Source organism: Nyctereutes procyonoides, unplaced genomic scaffold (genome assembly GCF_905146905.1).
Source record: "Nyctereutes procyonoides isolate TBG_1078 unplaced genomic scaffold, NYPRO_anot_genome, whole genome shotgun sequence".
Classification (NCBI taxonomy): Eukaryota; Metazoa; Chordata; class Mammalia; order Carnivora; family Canidae; genus Nyctereutes; species Nyctereutes procyonoides.
This window is the reverse complement of record NW_026575132.1, coordinates 21,243,834-21,261,429: the sequence shown is the minus strand read 5'-3', so window position 1 is coordinate 21,261,429 and position 17,596 is coordinate 21,243,834. Positions and strand designations below refer to the sequence as shown.

At 34.2% G+C, this 17,596-nt stretch overlaps 1 protein-coding gene across 1 annotated transcript in view; it reads right to left on the bottom strand.

Annotated features, from left to right (window-relative positions):
* The window catches only part of SPAG16 (sperm associated antigen 16), a 925,123-nt gene that overhangs the window by 511,652 nt on the left and 395,875 nt on the right, over positions 1-17,596 (bottom strand). The window lies entirely within an intron of this gene.

Here is a 17,596-nt window from a genome sequence, read left to right as displayed (position 1 = left end):
GACTCCCAGCTCGGCATCAAATGGGACCACTGGCCCTGCCCACTATCCTGAAAGCCCACCGCTCTCTTGCTGCCAGGACTACATTACATGTAAAAAACACATATGTAAACACGTGCACACACATATGGTATTTAATATTTTAATAGAGAGGTAAACTGGAAGGAAAAAAGAAAGGGAAGCAAACCCTTATTTTGCCACGGTTTATCTGTCACAGCTAATGATCACTATGGTATGTTTATTATGGAAACTAATTACTGGTCTTTAGAAAATGTGTATCTTAATTATAGTCATTAGTAAATGAAAGAGGTTATACATTTCCAAGAGGTATATTGAGTGACAAGCCTTAACGTGTACACTATTAAACCAGGAGAAAAGTCATTGTTTAAAAATAAGCAGAATTATAAAAATTGAATATTAATGCATGTTTGAATTATTCTTAGAAGTGCATGCATTAACTGTTGCTTACTTTTCATATCAAATAATGGTCGGTATGAAAACAAAATTTTCAGAGTGATCTAGTTGCATCTCTACTTCTCTCTTGTTCTCAACATTACATGCAAATCAGGCCCAGAGGGAGGACCACAATGCTCACAGAAGCCCTCGCTTCCCCAGGTCCTGGTCACTGTTCCAGAGCAGAACTGCCCTTTTGTAAAACAAGACTCTGGCCACAACATGATATATTATCACCTCCACATTTCTAACACCAAGCCTGACATTGCCTAGGACCCTCAACCAGTTCTGTAACCAAAACATCTTAAAAACAATATCAGAATATTTGAAGCTAAATACAGTTAATTACACTCCAGTCCCAGCAATCCTCTACTGCCAAGCTGAAAGCAAGCGTTTTTCTAAGACTTTTGTTCTTTTGATACGCTTTGCCCCTCATTCTTCCTGCTACATTGGTTTCCTTCTTTCAAACTCTTCTCATGTGACCTCTATATCTTCAAACTCTCTCCTCACCTACTGGCCGCATTGAGATTTTCCCTTCTTTGAGGTGGTGGCATAAGACCCCACATCTGTACCACTTGGAGTAAAGTATGGGGGGAGGTGATTATAATCTCTGAAAACTCTCATCTATCTTCTCTAAAGATTCATGTCATAATGTCATATGGACTCTACTTTTTCCTTGTTACTTCCATCAACTAAATTCCCAAAAAACTTCTTTTAATTTGCCAAAAATTGGGAGATCTCATGCTCTTTCTTCCCATCAGAATTCCCATTATAAACTTAGAAGTCTTCAGAATTCATGAGAATCATGGAGTTTCTTATCACACTGAGATCAAAAGTCACATGATCAGACTGAGCCAGATCCTATTCTCAATCCACTTTGGCAACAGAATCCTAATGTTATATTCTAGCTTTACGTTAAATGGCTCTACCTAAAGATATGGAAACACCATCACTCTATGGTCTGATAAAAGCCTCCAACTATCCTGGTTCCTCATGTTCTCACTCTTATAATTCATGGGACTTCTGAAATAGAATATTGACCTCTTGATGAATACTTTTCTATTGACTTATAGGTCCCCTGATGGCCTTCTATCCTTTTGTCACTACATGTGGATGTCATGGTGTATGGTTTATCATATGAACTAATCTGCACTAGCTTCTTGAATTACAATGTATGCCATCCTCCTGGCACATACACCTAGAAAAATGCCAAATATGGATCAACTCTACAGCCACTTACCTGATCTCTATAAACAGAAGCTGAATGTTATTCAAGGAAAGCATGTGCATGCACACATAAACATATTCATGTAGTAGCATTAAAATTCATAACCTCTTTCCAATTAAAAATCTATCATCTGGGCCATTAGCATTGTTTATCCATCTTTTCACTTTTTCTTAGCTTCTCTTGTTTCCGTATTGGTAATTTTAAACTTTCACTATATCCCTTAAGCTTCCTTACACAGCTCCTTCTATCTCAGCAAGAGACATTGCTGTCTATTCAATGAGAAAATTGGGAACATCAGCTGCTTAAATCACTGTTTCCCTGTTCCCCTCTACATCAAATACCTTAACTTTTATATAATCACTTATTTTCTCTAGTATTGGATGAAGGATCTGTTCTCTTGTTCAAAGAGGTCATACTAATGGCAGAAATATCCGAAAGTAACCTAGGTGCTTACTCTGGTTTGACGAGTAAGCTTGCTAAGACATGGATGGGCTTTTCCTTTTTTCTCTACTCGAGGTAGACACCCAAATACAGCTTCCCATAGAAGGGCTTTCTCCTCCATCCAGGGTGACTGAAGAATTACTCAGACCACTTCAATCTTTTAGATCCAGGTGTAGATCATCTAACTTTCCTAGCAAATTCCTAATTGGCTGGCACACCAAGTCCATATTCCAGATGCCAAAAATCAATGTATCCTCCTCCTGACAAGGTCATTTATCATGCCTGCCACATTAATAGGGACACATGGAATTGAGGGGTTCTTCCACTAAAATGAATATATGCCATGTCAAGCTGATGCTCTGCTTCTTCTGTGTCTCTCTGAAGGATGATAATGAGAACAGAGGCACTTCAACATCACCATCTTGCTAAGTCCAGCTGTGAAAGATTTTCCCTTTTCCAATAAAAGTTCTACCACTAACTCTTGATGTTGTGAAATTTTCCTGATTTCTTGCATCACTTGAAGCAGCTCTCATGGGATCCATCTGACATGACAAGGCCCAACTATTTGACTCCCAATACCTCAGACTAGGATCTTATATCACCGATCACTTTTTTCTACCTATTTCTTACCCTCTTCTTTTCTTCATTCTCCTTTATCAAGCCTACATGCATGCTTAAGATTTCCCAATTGTGAAAATATAAAAACAAAAGCAAAATAGCTCTGCTTGGACCACATCATCCCCTCTAGTTACTCCTAAGCTCTACTATTTTCCCCATTTAGAAACTTAAAAAACAAAAACGAAACAAGACAAAAAACAACCTGTTAGTGTCTCTTGTTCCTCACTGGGTTTTCCTCCTTATACCTTTGGCCCATCAGGAGACAGGATAATACTTTATCACATCAGGGTTTCCTCTTAAAGGTTTTTACTGGCTTTTCTATGGAATTTAAACTTATCCCCAGTTCCACTGGTCTCTTCCCACATCTCTGAATACCTCTTACTCACAATCCTCTAACTGCACTGCCCTCCCCTTTCTGGTTTGTTTTCATGCTGCCTAAAACATTCTTCCCTGAAATCTTTGTCAGACTGACATCTTTTTGCTGCACACAATCTCAGCTCACTTGTTATCATCTCAAAGTGGCTTTCTAGGACCTCTGCAGTCCACCCCATCTCTAGAACAACACATGTTTCATTAACTCTACATTTTTATAACACTTTTATACCCACTTGGTATTATCTTACATATTGTTTACTTGTCTGTATATCCCCATCAATTTGTACATTCCATGACCACAGGGACTTTGTTTTATTTACTGCTGTATTTTAAGTACTCAGAACAATACTTGGCACATAGTGGATGCTCATTTTAATATTGTTCTTCCTCAAAAGGATAGCCTCACTCATAACTGGCCTCAATCATGGGCCTGTCAACAAATTACTGCAGATCCCACTCCCTAAGGTCTCATTCTTTCTCTGTTTCTTGATTCAAATTCCAAGTGAGACTGTGATATATAGCTTATTTTTATTTAGGGAGAATATTTGGCACCAAGACATGTCACAGGCCAGCAGCTAGCCTTGTAGGGAGCTGGCTGTTGGGAAGTTTCCCCACTCTAAGCCAGGTGAAACAATAAATATAAATTATGTGTTATAGGCATATTCAAGTTGACAGGTATTTTAATATAAAACAGCTAGTATAAACCAAGAATCCTCATTTTAAACTTAAGAATTAACACATTTTTGCATTAATGCACCTTGGCTCAGGTTTATATTTAGTTCTAAGAGGTCACTTCTGTAAGTTAAATCATACCTCACTTGTATAGCTATTACTGCCCTGAGCAGAAATAAATTTTCAAAACTCTTTATAAATATCCTACACCTGGAGGAGAGTGAGGATAGTTTGGCCCTATATTACACGGTTTTTCTTAACGTGTGATAAGCATGTGGTTCAAGCAGTTTTACTTGAGCATGTTTTTGACATTTTACCAGAAGGTGGAACATTATGCAGGAGAACTAGCCCAGCCCCTTCACGAAATCAATGCCGTCAAGAAGGGAATGTACTGGAATAAAAGATTTAATTCAAGGAGGCAGTTGGATCTAAGAGCCTGGAAGTCAATGAAGAGAAGTGGTAGGTGGGGTACAGGCATTTGGGGGACTTAATCATATAGATAACATTTGGAGGTGAATGGCATCCTATAGGGAAATGTTGGTAAGAGAGGAAACAAATGGTCCTATGATCTCTAACTTATTGCAAGCATGTTAGAGAACAAGAACCTCTTCCCCAAAAAATAACTTCAAAATTAGTGCAAAGTGGAACACAGAGGACTGTGGTATCACAGAAGTCAAGGGAAAATCATATTTTATGAAGGAATGCACAGTCAGCTTTGTGCTATTAACTAAACACGTTAGTCACAAAATAGTCTGTTGGGGTGACAAAGAAGAGGTTGTCCATACAAATGACTCTAATCAGCCAAAATTACTGGATATAAATATTTCCTTTGTCATAAGTCAATCAATAAGATACAAGAAGTGGAATTTTTTAAAGGACTGATAAAAAAACAGAACAAAAAATGTGAGCTTATATAGAAAACAGCTAAATCGTCCGTGATCTTTAAAAACATTTTTTGAATAGCCATAACATCTTCTATTTAGTAAAGAAACATGTGTATTCCCTTTGGGATGGCTTTTTTAAGATGCCTTGGGTTTATATGAATGAATTTCATTACCTTTTTAAACTTACTAAACCGGCCAGATAATTTTATATTAACGTATATGTGATTATTTATATTCCATTTATAACACTAATCCCTTTAAAAATAATATATGCCTTAATTTAGTAGCTATATTATATATTTCTTCTGCAGTTTGTCTTTTATATGTTTCTAATTGCTTTTAGATTTATCCTTATTTATGTGTCCACTGACCACCTTTAGGATGAGACTGAAGTTAGTAATACATAAAGGATGAAAATATTTACTTCATGCATTAAAACATGTCAGTGGAAATTCCTTGTGAGCCTTTTTTTTTTTTTTTAGTAAAGAAAAAGACTATTCTAAGGGAATACTTTAAAATATATTTGTAACGGATTTAATCACAAAATTTCATTTTAGCTAATATTTTCCATCTTTACCATTACCAAACTTGTTATAAGAGCCATTAAAAAACATTCAAGCTGCCTGTTTTGATTTAGTCTAATTATGTAAAAAAAAATATATTAAAGGCACTTTAACTGTAAACTCTCCCTCAAGTAATGCCTACTTCTGCCATCTGGTGGCAGAACAAAAGGGATATTCAGTATCAGTACCAAGGTTGTAAAATTGGCCTCCTTGAGCAAATCACAAATTAATCTCCCAGATTGTATCATTCCTTCACTTGAAAAACTCCAACATTTAAAGTTTTGTTTTTTAACAGAACGATGCTCTCGGTAGTTGTTTGGAACACTTCTACTGTTCCAATTAATAGAGCACATTAATAATGCCTCGTGCTATTAACGAAACCATCAATTTTATACCAAAATCAATTTAGACATGAAACTTGATAACAATTCCCCATTTATATCACATATACAGCAAATTTCTAGCATGGCTAATTTTTTTTATTAATGATCAATATATTTCGAGAAAGCTTTTAAAGGAATTAATGTGTTATTATATAATCTGGCATTTCTAACTTGCCACACCGCCTAGAGCCTGACTTTTAATTGTGCCTTAGGCATTGTAATAACCATTGTTATGTGAGGATATTTTTAAAATAAAAAACAGTTTGAACTATGAGCAAGTTCATTTGCATTTTACCATATTTTTATACTTGGGTTCTTTTATTATTTAATAAATTGGAAGCATTACATGTAATTATATATCAGAGAATCACAGAATCAAAGGGTTGGAAGGACTCCCAGACATAAGTTTCCCATATCTGCTCAAAGGACAAATGTTTTCCACAATACCATCAACAAGTAATCATCCAGCTCTGCCTGTATGCTTTCTATGATAAGAAAACCCTCATTATATGACAACATCCTTCTCCAGAGGATTCTCCTAAGAACTTGAAATGTACTTCCCTGTGTCCTACTCCCCTTGGGGTTTGGTTAGATCTCCAGAGCCCTGTAGGATACATTCACATTCCTCCATATTTGAGGAGAGTTGACATGCTCCAACTAACCATGTTTTCTCTTCTTTAGGATATACATATCTAGTTTCTTCTACTAGTCCTCATATGCTGTAATATTAATTCCTCCACCAACCTGGTATTTCTCTTTCCCCTTCCAATTTAAAAATATAAGCAATCACAATGAATGCACACTGATAAACTTAGATGAATTTTATGACATGTGAACTATATTTTAATAACATGCTAGTAAAAAATTATTCTCACTAAGCACCAGATAAGAAACAAAGATTATAACCAAAAGGAAGGTGATGTAAGCATTATTAGATAAAGTAGATAAAAAGGATTGCCAAAGATAAAGTCTATCACCACATATTAAAAAGGGGTTCAATTGACCTGGAAAGTAGAACAGTACTAATACTGTATACTGGTAACATAGCTTCAAAAACTGACACAGCTAGAAGGAGAACTATTGACAATTCACCAATTGTGGGAATTTTTAACATCTCTTAGGAATTGATACAGCAGGCAGACAAAAATCAGCTGGATTTGGAAGATTTAAGTGATAAGAGTTTAAATGCTTGATCTAATGGATACAGAACAGTGTTTCTGAAAACAATACACACACTCTTCAAGCACATATGAAACAATGACAAAAACTGACCACCTACTAATCTGTAAAGTCAGTCAATATATTTCAAAGAATGGATGTCATATTAAGTATATTATCAGGCCATAGCACAATTTAGTTAAAAAATTAAGAGGTAATTGCTAAAATGTCATATTTTGAAGTTTAAAATCACACTTATAAATTATCTATGAGTTGACAAATTATTCCTAACAGATGTTAGAAAATATTTAAGACTGAATGATAATGAAAATTCTATGCAATGACATTTGTAATACGCAGCTAGTGCAGTGCAAACAAAAATTCCAGGATTCACCTCTCCTCTCCAGGTATCATCTGACAACGAAACTAAACCACCACCCAATATTTACCTTTATGTCCTTTCCATGTGTGCTCTTCTTTCACATAAAGTAACTTTGATTAAATAGAAGAGCGCCGGGCCAGGAAATATCATGGTGAATAGGAGTCCCAACTCCACACTTATTAGCTCTATGGTCATAAATATGTCTGATAATCCTTTTAAGTTTTAGACTCTTCAACAGAATTGGTATTATAATATTTAATGAAATACAGGCCTTTAGCCACATTGTAGTCATCTGATATTTCCAATAAGCATTTCTCATTATGTTACTCCCTTGCTTAAAATCTTTTAATGACCTCCCATTGCTCTGAAGATAAAATTTCTTAGCTTTGCTTAAAAGGCACTACATGCATTGGCATTGGGCATCATATCTAGCCTTATCACATGTCCTAGTTCCCAAAGATATCTCAGGTATCTCAGTCGTCATGTTGTGTATGCTCACTATGCTGCATGGGGCTTTTGCATCCGTGTTCCTTCTAAGAATGCTCTTCTCTCTCCTCCTCCCCTAACTACCCATTATCCATCCTTAATCAGACATGAAGTATCATCTCTTGACCCCCCAGCAAAGTCAAATTCACTTAATATATGGTTTTGCAGCACCCTGTACTTGTCTCAACCTCAGTTTTACTTGTGTTTATGTAATTACTTAATTATGTCTGAGCCCTTGAGTAGATTTTAAATTGCATAAGGGCAAAGACCACATTTGTTTTTTGCTCTCAATCTTTCCCTAATACCCAACCCAGCATTCGGTCCATAATAGGTAATCAATAAATATTTATACATAATAAGTTAAAGTTCAGGGCTGACAAACAAACCAAAAAATTGAGAGGTGGAGATTTTGGAAAGAAGAAAGTCACAGGGATGTAGGCCAATACCTGGCAATGGTTTCCCCTCACAAAATTTTCTGGTTCTAAGCAGAGGGTTAGAAATCAAGAAGTAAAGGAGGGCAACAGAAAAACAGACTAGAATTTTTAGTAAGTCTTGTGGTGCTGGAAGAAAGTGGAGGTAGGAACCCAGCAAGCACCTGACATGCTCATTTGGGGACCCTGGAATTATTTAGGTTTTTTTTTTTTTTATCTTCTTGAGATTTTGCCCCTTGAGGCTATTTGCAGTTTCTTAGAGGAGACTGAAACAGTGGAAAGCCAAGTTTATAATACAATTCAAATGTAAACTGTCTCAAGGCTCCTCTCTCACCTTTGCACTTTCCACCTTAGCAGGCAAGGCTGCCAAATAGTTGTCAGATCTCGTCTCACTTTTCTATTTGTCTCATTACCATCTAACTATATGATCACAGACTCATCTTAAATTATTGATCCTTAGGAGATGAGGGATCTATTCTGCCCAGGATCTGTAATTCCTCTCCAATCTATCATCTTGCCATATTCCAATGGACCTTATTTCTATATAGTTATTATGGGAAATTATTAAAGGTAATATGTTAATTTTCTTATTTGTAGTGTACCTCCTTTCCTGGAATTATCTGGCTTACTCAAATTTCCTGTTATTTACTTTTAGATATATACACATACATACATATACACACACACACACACACACACACAGAGAGAGAGATATTACAGGGATATATCTACTTTATAGACTTAGGTTTAAAACAGTAAACAAAAGATTCCTATGTATTAGTAAACAAGAACACAATCCATTTGAGGCAAAGAGACTACCAAGTCACTTAAAATAGCAGCCCAGAACTCTCATCTATAGTAACTTCAGTTCCTATTGTGCTAGTTTTCCAGAACTTTCTATCCTGAATAGTAGAGAGAAAATAGCCATTGCTATCATTTGGAGGTTTCCTTCTGTTTCTGTGTTTTTAGTCCACTTTTTTCCCCTGGTAGTGATAACAAGTGAAAGAAAAGCATTAGGATTTAAAAAAAAAAGAGAGAGAGAGAGAGAGAAGCAATCTGAATAATTCACCAAATGAAAAACGTACAAATTAAACTCTGAATAATCATAGACAGTTTATATATTTTATTCCTCTTAACAGCTTTGCTTCTTTTGTAAAATCATGAGTATTCTTAATATTATCCCTCTTAGGGAATCAGATGTTGGCTCTTTTATTTCAACATTAAAAGTATTCATTACTGTCTTTGTCTCTAAAATCAAGGTAGGTGCTTGTTCTAACTTTTCTTAAAAGAAACTTTTCCACACTTTACTTGGAAAAATATAATATCTGGATACCTCTGAAAATTACTGAGTTATACATTCAGATCATGGTAAGAAATTGAACTCCAAGTTCATATATGTAACAAGACATGAATCATTTAAGGGTATTTTTTAGTAGAGATTTTGACCTTTGGAAATTTCTGTAACTCAGATGACAGCTAGTCATAGGCAAAAGAGTTAAGAGGGTCATGCAGCTCTAATAGCCTGCACCCTCCCCTTTTGTTTGACCTCTTCCTCTTCTCATCTCTGTCTACTCACTACTGAGGAGTGAAAGAAACAAGAAAACATTCCTGTCATATCATCTCTCATCAACAAGTCAATTTCCTCAAAACCACTGCGACTGGATAAAAGCAACTGTATGAGAAGTGAAGAAGTATCTTAAGCTTTCCCTTTTGACATAAAAATGCAAACCAAAGGGACCCAGGGTGTGATCCCAGGATCCTGGGATCCCACACTGGGGTCCCCACAGGGAGCCTGCTTCTCCCTCTGCCTTTGTTTCTGCCTCTTTGTGTCTCTCATGAATAGATAAATAAAATCTTTAAAAAAATGCAAACCAAAGGTATAGCCTTTTCACATGTTCTTTTTAGTAATTATTTGTTATTGATAACTGGACAAGGTTGGAGGTAATTTGCTACAAAGAACACAATATTAAGTAATGTTTTACATGGAATATTTAACCATCTGACTTGGCACTTACAAAATGTTTCATTCTGATAATACATAGTTAAGTAATAGAGAAACTCAAATCTTATCAAACAAATTAACCATTCACATTAACTATTTGGTTCCTACACTATTGTTAGGGGCTCAATGATTCCCAAGCTTAGAATACTGTTATACTCTCCCAAATTTGCTCCCAAATTCAAGGACTATACTCTAAAATGAGTAAATGAGTCAGACTGGCAACTCAGTGATCAAGTTTCCATGTCAAATTCTCTGTTTCTACCATCTAGCTCTATCTTTCAACTCCAATTTTCTCCTGATATCTCAGAACATGGCCTTGTTTTCTTTACCTTACTCTCTTTGGAATTTACCCTTAGTCCACTGTCCTCCTGACTTGCAGAAGGTTGTTTGGACAGAATGGAAAGGTTCATTTATTTTGTAGTACTGAAAGATTGTATACCTTGTGTTCTACAAACATATTTGACTGTGCAGCTAATACAGTATATACCTGGGGAATCTGTCAATCTTCTAAAATACTTTTCTTCTTTTACTGTGTGATGAAAACAGTGAGAATAAATGGCAGAATTTATTAACAGCTTTCAGATTTGTATTGCTAAGGAATGCACTATCATCTTGAAGACAGCTGATTCTTAGAATTATAAATTAGGAAATATAGAAAGTCTTTACTGCACACATACTACTACACACAAACACACACACAAGTACAGATTCTCCTCACTCCTCTATTTCATAGTTCAATATTTTTATGGTTTCCTTGACAGTAACTATTTTCTAAGTATGCCAGGCCAGATCTGAAGACGCATATATAAAGATTTCCAAGTGTCACCTACTTACTTAAATCCATACACATTCAATTTACCAATTGGGGAGCTCTGACCTTTTAGCTCCATGGTGGGATAGTCTATATTTAGAAAGTTTTGCTCATAAACCACCAAATCTTATGTGCCTAATTTACTATTCATCACAGCAGTTGGCATTATTGCTCTTATGTTACAGGTAATAATGAGATATCAAAATTCCAAAAATAGAGAGTCAGTGGGAGACAAGGGTTAGTAATTCTTAATTTTCACTGTTTTCTGAATTGACTAAAATTTCTTTTTCTGTTGAAAACATAATACTTGGTAGGAAGTATAGACAAATATTGGCACAATCGACTGCTATGTTTGTGGAAGTGTACAGTCAGTTCAAGCAGGACTGGGAAGTTAGACTTTATAAAGAACCTTTGCAAATTCAATATGAGATTTGGAATTATATTAATGGAGTATATCTGGAAGGCTGGCTTGTATACAGAGCCATTTACCTTAATTCCATTTTTACCTTAATTCCATTTCTAGACAAAGTCAGAAAATCTTAAGACTACAATTCCATGGGATAAAGTCAGCATGATGACACATAGGAAAGATAAATGAAAAGTATAGAATAAAAGTGAAAACACAATTCAACAAAATTAAATGAAGGAAAAAATGAGAGATTAGGCGATCACAAAAATTAGTATAAGCCAAAACTGTAAAATTGCTGCATAAAAACTAAGGTTGCATTAAAGTGATGGCTATCCAACACAAGGAGGTCAATAGTCCCACTATACTTTGGATGTGTCAAAGTGTTCTATCAAAATCATAATCTAAGACAAGATAAAAGAGCTTCTAAAGGAGAATGTTGGATATGAAAAATATTGTTTTTATTCATTAAATAAATGTTTGTTAGGTACCTATGGTTACTTATAAGACTGAGTCTAGTAAAGTGGACAGCACCCATGAGTCATGGGCCAGCCATGTTTCAATAAATAAGGTATTTTGGAACAACCATGCTCATTTATTTGTATGTTGTCAATGAATGCTTTTGTGTTATATAAAAGTTGTGTGGCTCACAAGTCTAAACTATTTTTTAATCTGGCTGTTTGAGGAAAAGTTTTCTGACTCCTGGTCTATTAGAAGAAATAAAATCTGTAGATGGTCCCCACTAAAGTACTCAGAAGAGTATCACTACTTGCATATAAATACAGTGCCATGGGCTGTATATACTGTATCTGAAGGTAATATAATTGAGAACCCAGAAATAAATTCTTACATTTATAATCATATGATTTCTGACAAAGGTGCCAAGAAAACTAAATACTTTTTTCAACAAATGGTGCAAATAGACATCCATGTGCAAAATACACAAATTTGATCCCTATATCATGTACAAAAATTAATAATGGATCACAAACCTAATTGTAAGACTTTAAAGTCTTTTATATTTATTTATATATATTTTTATATATACTTATATATATATGATTTTTAAAAAATTGATAAACTGGACTTCATCAATTATGCTTCAAGGATACCACATAACAGAAGAAAGTATTTGTGAGTTATATGTCTAATAGGGATTGGTATTTAGAATATATAAAAAACAATCCAATAATAAAAGTAATTCAAAAAATGGGCAAAGTGATTAAATAGACATTGTTCCAAAGAAGACATAAAAATGGCAAGCACACAAGAAGTTTCTAAAGAGCATTAATCATTAGGGAAATGCATTTAAGGACCACAGTGATATGCCATATTATACCCACCAGACTATAATCAGATACAGGCTGAAAATAACAAGAGATGGCAGGGGTGGAAGAACCCGAACACTCAAACAATGCTGGCAGGAACACATTGCTGCCAACAGTTTTCCAGTTTCTCAAAAAGTGAAACAAAAATTATCATATGATTCAGTAACTCTTCTCCCTAGCTCTCTACTCAGGAGAAATGAAGGCAGATATACACACAAAGATATGTGCAGGAATGTGCATAGAACCTTTATTCATAATAGCCAAAATAGTCAAAGAAGCCCAATTATCCATCAGCTAGTAAATGATGAACAAAATGTGGTATGTGTGTAGGTACATAGAATATTCAGCCATAAAAAGAAAGGAGGCATCTATATTTGTTAGAATATTGAAAACAAAATCATGCTCCAACAAAGAAACTAGATACAAAAGAACACGTATGACTGTATTTTATAAAAAAAATGTCTACCACAGGCAAATGTAAGGGACAGAATGTATACTAGTTGTTGCCTAGAGGTAGGGGTGAGAATGGGGATTGGTGATAAGGATTATAGGCTTTCTTTTTGGTGTGATGATGAATAATACATTAAATGTTTTCTTAACATGTATCATGTCCTACAAGATAGTCATGAGACAATTTTTTTTCCTTAAAAATCACAATATACATTTTGGAATTTCAGTGTTAGAAATATGAACAAGAATGAGCAAATAAAAATTGCCAATTGCTAATAAAAGTGGTAGTTTACTTGCTGAAAGTAGCTATTAGGCCCTTTTAAATGAGACATATATTAATGCTAAATAGAAGAAGCTTAAAAACACAAGGATTTATAATTCTCTTCTATGTAAAAACCTAAGTGTGTAAAAATGATCAATAGTATTAGTATCAATTTTATGAACTGATCGCAATTTTACATACTGAGTCCTGTACTAATAACTTATATCTAACATTAATCTAAAGGTATAAACATATCATGAAAATAATTTATTGTCTAGAATTTGAATTCTAGACAGTATGAATCTTTAATCACTACTAAAAATAATATCTCATGACTTGTAATATTTAAAGAGCTTATCACACAACTACCACATTGGACAGAACCTCCTTAGACTTTGGAATTCTCAATTATCTACAACAAAATACTTAGGTGAGACTTACTCAGAATTTTCAAAAAACCTATATGTTGATTTATTCCCATCAACTTACATTATTATAACAGCCTTTTTACCATCACCTGCTGCATACAAAGTGGTATATAGAAATTATGCATTAATTTCAATAGTGGCCCCCCAAAAAAGAAAACATTCTAAAGCCAAATTTAAATGAATTTTAGATAATCTAAAAGGCTTAGGTTCATGTCATTTCATAATTTCAGAGAAATCAAAGCATAAAATTTACTTTAAGACAGATTTCTGTTCCAAGTCTAAGTCCTTTGTCAACTGTAATCTTAGGAGATAGTTACCTCAGAAGTCTGAATCTGTTTCTTCCTTTATAAGATGCAAGGCATAATTTTACTGTTTCAAAGAGATGCTGTTAGGATTAAATGAGATAAAGCTTTGAAAGGCACTATTAAAATTTACCCACTTATGATAGATCAGTTATATTTTCAGATTATATATGTTCTTTATGTTACCAAGTCAACATTTTATTGCACCTATCTCAATAACTATCTTGGCGAGAAGTATCTTAAAAAGAGAAGTTTAAAAGAAAATGATACAATCGACATAAGGAAATGGAAGGAGACAAAATAAAATAGCAGCAAGACTAGGAAAAGAAACATGAAGAAAAACCAAGAAAATATAAATTGATATATATAATATATACAATTATATATTATATAAACATAATTAAAACTGCATAATGTGCATATAAGTTATATTCAGTACAACTTTACTTCTTGAATGAACTCCTATGGAACAAACTGCCAGCAAGGAATATCATATTGACTTTTCTGTCCCTGTAATTAAAATAATTTTCATTTCAAATTCAGCTACTCTTTTTAGAATACAATAGGAAAATTATCAAAGTAATTTCCTGATATTAAGAGTGTTCTGAATAGGAATAAAATGAACAGCTAAGGACAAAGTTTGAACTTTAATTCAAAACATCCTGGCCCTTTAAACATACCTCATTGATTTAGTGAGAAGTCTTTATTATAAATTGTAAAAGCTTGAAGAGTTTCTTAAATTTTGATCTGATGTAAGGGTTAAGAATTTAATGGGTACTGTTAGTGAACAAAATATCTGGTTAAATTCATAGGTATTAGTTATTTAAAAGAGAAATCAACCTAAGCCATTTGAGAAGCAATGCATATTCATAATCCACTGAGAAATGTCTAATTTATGCATGGTCCATCAATAAATTATATAGGTACAGAAGACATACACAGAGGTGTTAACATGTGATACTTTACGACTCTAGGACACTGAACTGGGACTACAGGTGAAGAAGTGAGCATTTTAAAAAGGCCATATGAATATTATCTATTTCTGATCTTGGAAATAAAATCTTCCTTTATCCTTTATCTATTTAGCATATTTTAGAGAATTTCTTTTGGAATTGTTTTTAGTGTTCATGGTATCATACGTAGTTAAACTATAAGTATTCTATAAATCTCAAAGACAGACATTTGAAATCCATTCTCTTCAAGTGTTTCTAGAAGGATATTAAAATTATTATATACAAAAAAAACTAGTTGCTATTTGAAAGTAAATTTGAGAGTACTCATGCAGGATTCAGACTGATGATTTATTATTCAGAATGACTAGATGAGAAGAAGGGATACCAAGTACAGACCATTCTTTCCAAAATTTTTGACTTCAAGTAGGAGGAAAGAGACATGATGGTAGCTGAAGCATACATATACACATACAAATAGATGTATATGCATACATACACAATACATATATAATGTATAAGTAGATGCAGATTATATATACACCCCCACACATAAAAGTTTGCTTGTTTAGGTGGTTTGTAATCATATGTTTTTGGTGCTGCTTGTCTTAGTTTGACAGAAATAGTAACCTGTTTTTAAATATTGATAGGAAGAATCTAAAGGACACAAACTCGATGAAAACTTTAGAGAAAGAAAATTTGCTTAGAACTCTGAGAATGTTGGAGAGGTCAGGATTCAGACCTCCTGTGACTGCAGGAGGTACACTATTTTAATAGAAATGAAAGCACCAGCCATATGCAGTTAAGTTTTAGAGATATGGTAGCAAGATATTGAGGAATTACCATAAGATTAACATTTTCCCTGAGAAACAGCAAGCAATGTCAAAGCTAGAGGAACATCCTCATGGATGGGAAGAAAGGAGAACATGTTTAAAACAATAATTTTAGACAGGGGAAATCTACCAGACTTGAAAAATTGACATTGACTTGAAAAATCAACAGTGTAGGGCAAAATTAAGTTGGAAAGTATGGGAATTTTGGTAGCACTTTAAGGCTACTAAAATAAATTTCTGTATATAATCTCCACAACAACACATTGAAGGAGGCAAAATTGTTGCTCCATTATAGATGAGAAAGAAAAAGTTCAGTGAGGTCAAATGGAATCTAGTATAGTCAGTGCAGAGAATGTTCTAAGTATATAAAATTTGCCTCTACCTACTACCAGCCATAGGATTTCTCTTCAGTTTCATCTTATGTGCTAGTGACTGTGAGCCACTGCAAGTTCCTACTTCGATTCTGTTATCTACCTATGTAGATCTTTTAAATTAATGACATTTTAAAAGAGTATTCCAGAGCATTTGTCTTGACAAATGCTAGTTTGATGGTATGAGGGAAAAAATGTGTTTGGCTTAGGAAGATATCTTGGAATGAAATAATTTTGAGGAAAGTGGACTTCTAATATGTCAAAAAATGCTGAGTCTTAAGTATGGTATGAGGGACTTGATTTCAATATAGTATGACATATGTGAAATATATCTAAAGAATTTATTTATGAACATTTTTCATTAAATATCTTGCATGGCTTATTCCCCATAAAACAAACTTCAAAAAATATGACTTAGGGATCCCTGGGTGGCGCAGTGGTTTAGCGCCTGCCTTTGGCCCAGGGCGTGATCATGGAGACCCGGATCAAATCCCGCGTCGGGCTCCCGGTGCATGGAGCCTGCTTCTCCCTCTGCCTGTGTCTCTGCCTCTCTCTCTCTCTCTCTCTGTGACTATCATAAATAAATAAAAATTTTAAAAAAAATATGACTTAAAACATTTCTACACTCACACCTAATCCCTTCCATTAAATGATAAGGACTTGTCTAACCATGCTTGACTTACATTTTAAAATAATAGATTCTAGAAAATCTTTACAAATACTATAAAAGTATGTTTACTATTTAAAATATTGAATGTGTACTTAAGAATGAACATGTTTTTCATGTTTAGGATTAGGATGAACACATTTCCTCTCCCATTTAAGTTCCAGATTTACAAAATTCATCTCAGTACTGAGAGAACACTAGTCTAATCCCTTTACATGGTTTAATGCTCTTATTTTGTGCATCCCTTAAGCTGTTGTCAAACAGTCTTCCCCTAAAAATTATGATTATCTACTCAGTAGTTGAACTCAATGTACCATTTTATTCCTCAAATCTTTCTTTGTATAAACAAACAAGAGATGTATTAAAGATCAGTGATAGTATTTGCTCACCACTTTTACTGAACATATCTCATGATTCAAAAAAATGAGGGGTATATAGAAAGGATGTAAATTGTTTTCAAACTTTGCTTTTCTCCAAACAAAGAGAATTTATTTTTTTTACCACAATCTTAAACACACACACACACACACACACACACACTCAAGAAAGGTTTGGATTCACAAAGAAACTTGAATATAAGGACTCCTATATTAGTTTGTTCTGAAATAACTTGGCAATCAAAAATACCCCAAGCCCATGAATTATTGTTTAATATTTTAACACTTAATTCTATGTCCACACCACTGAAAACTTACTGCTAAATTAACCACCATTG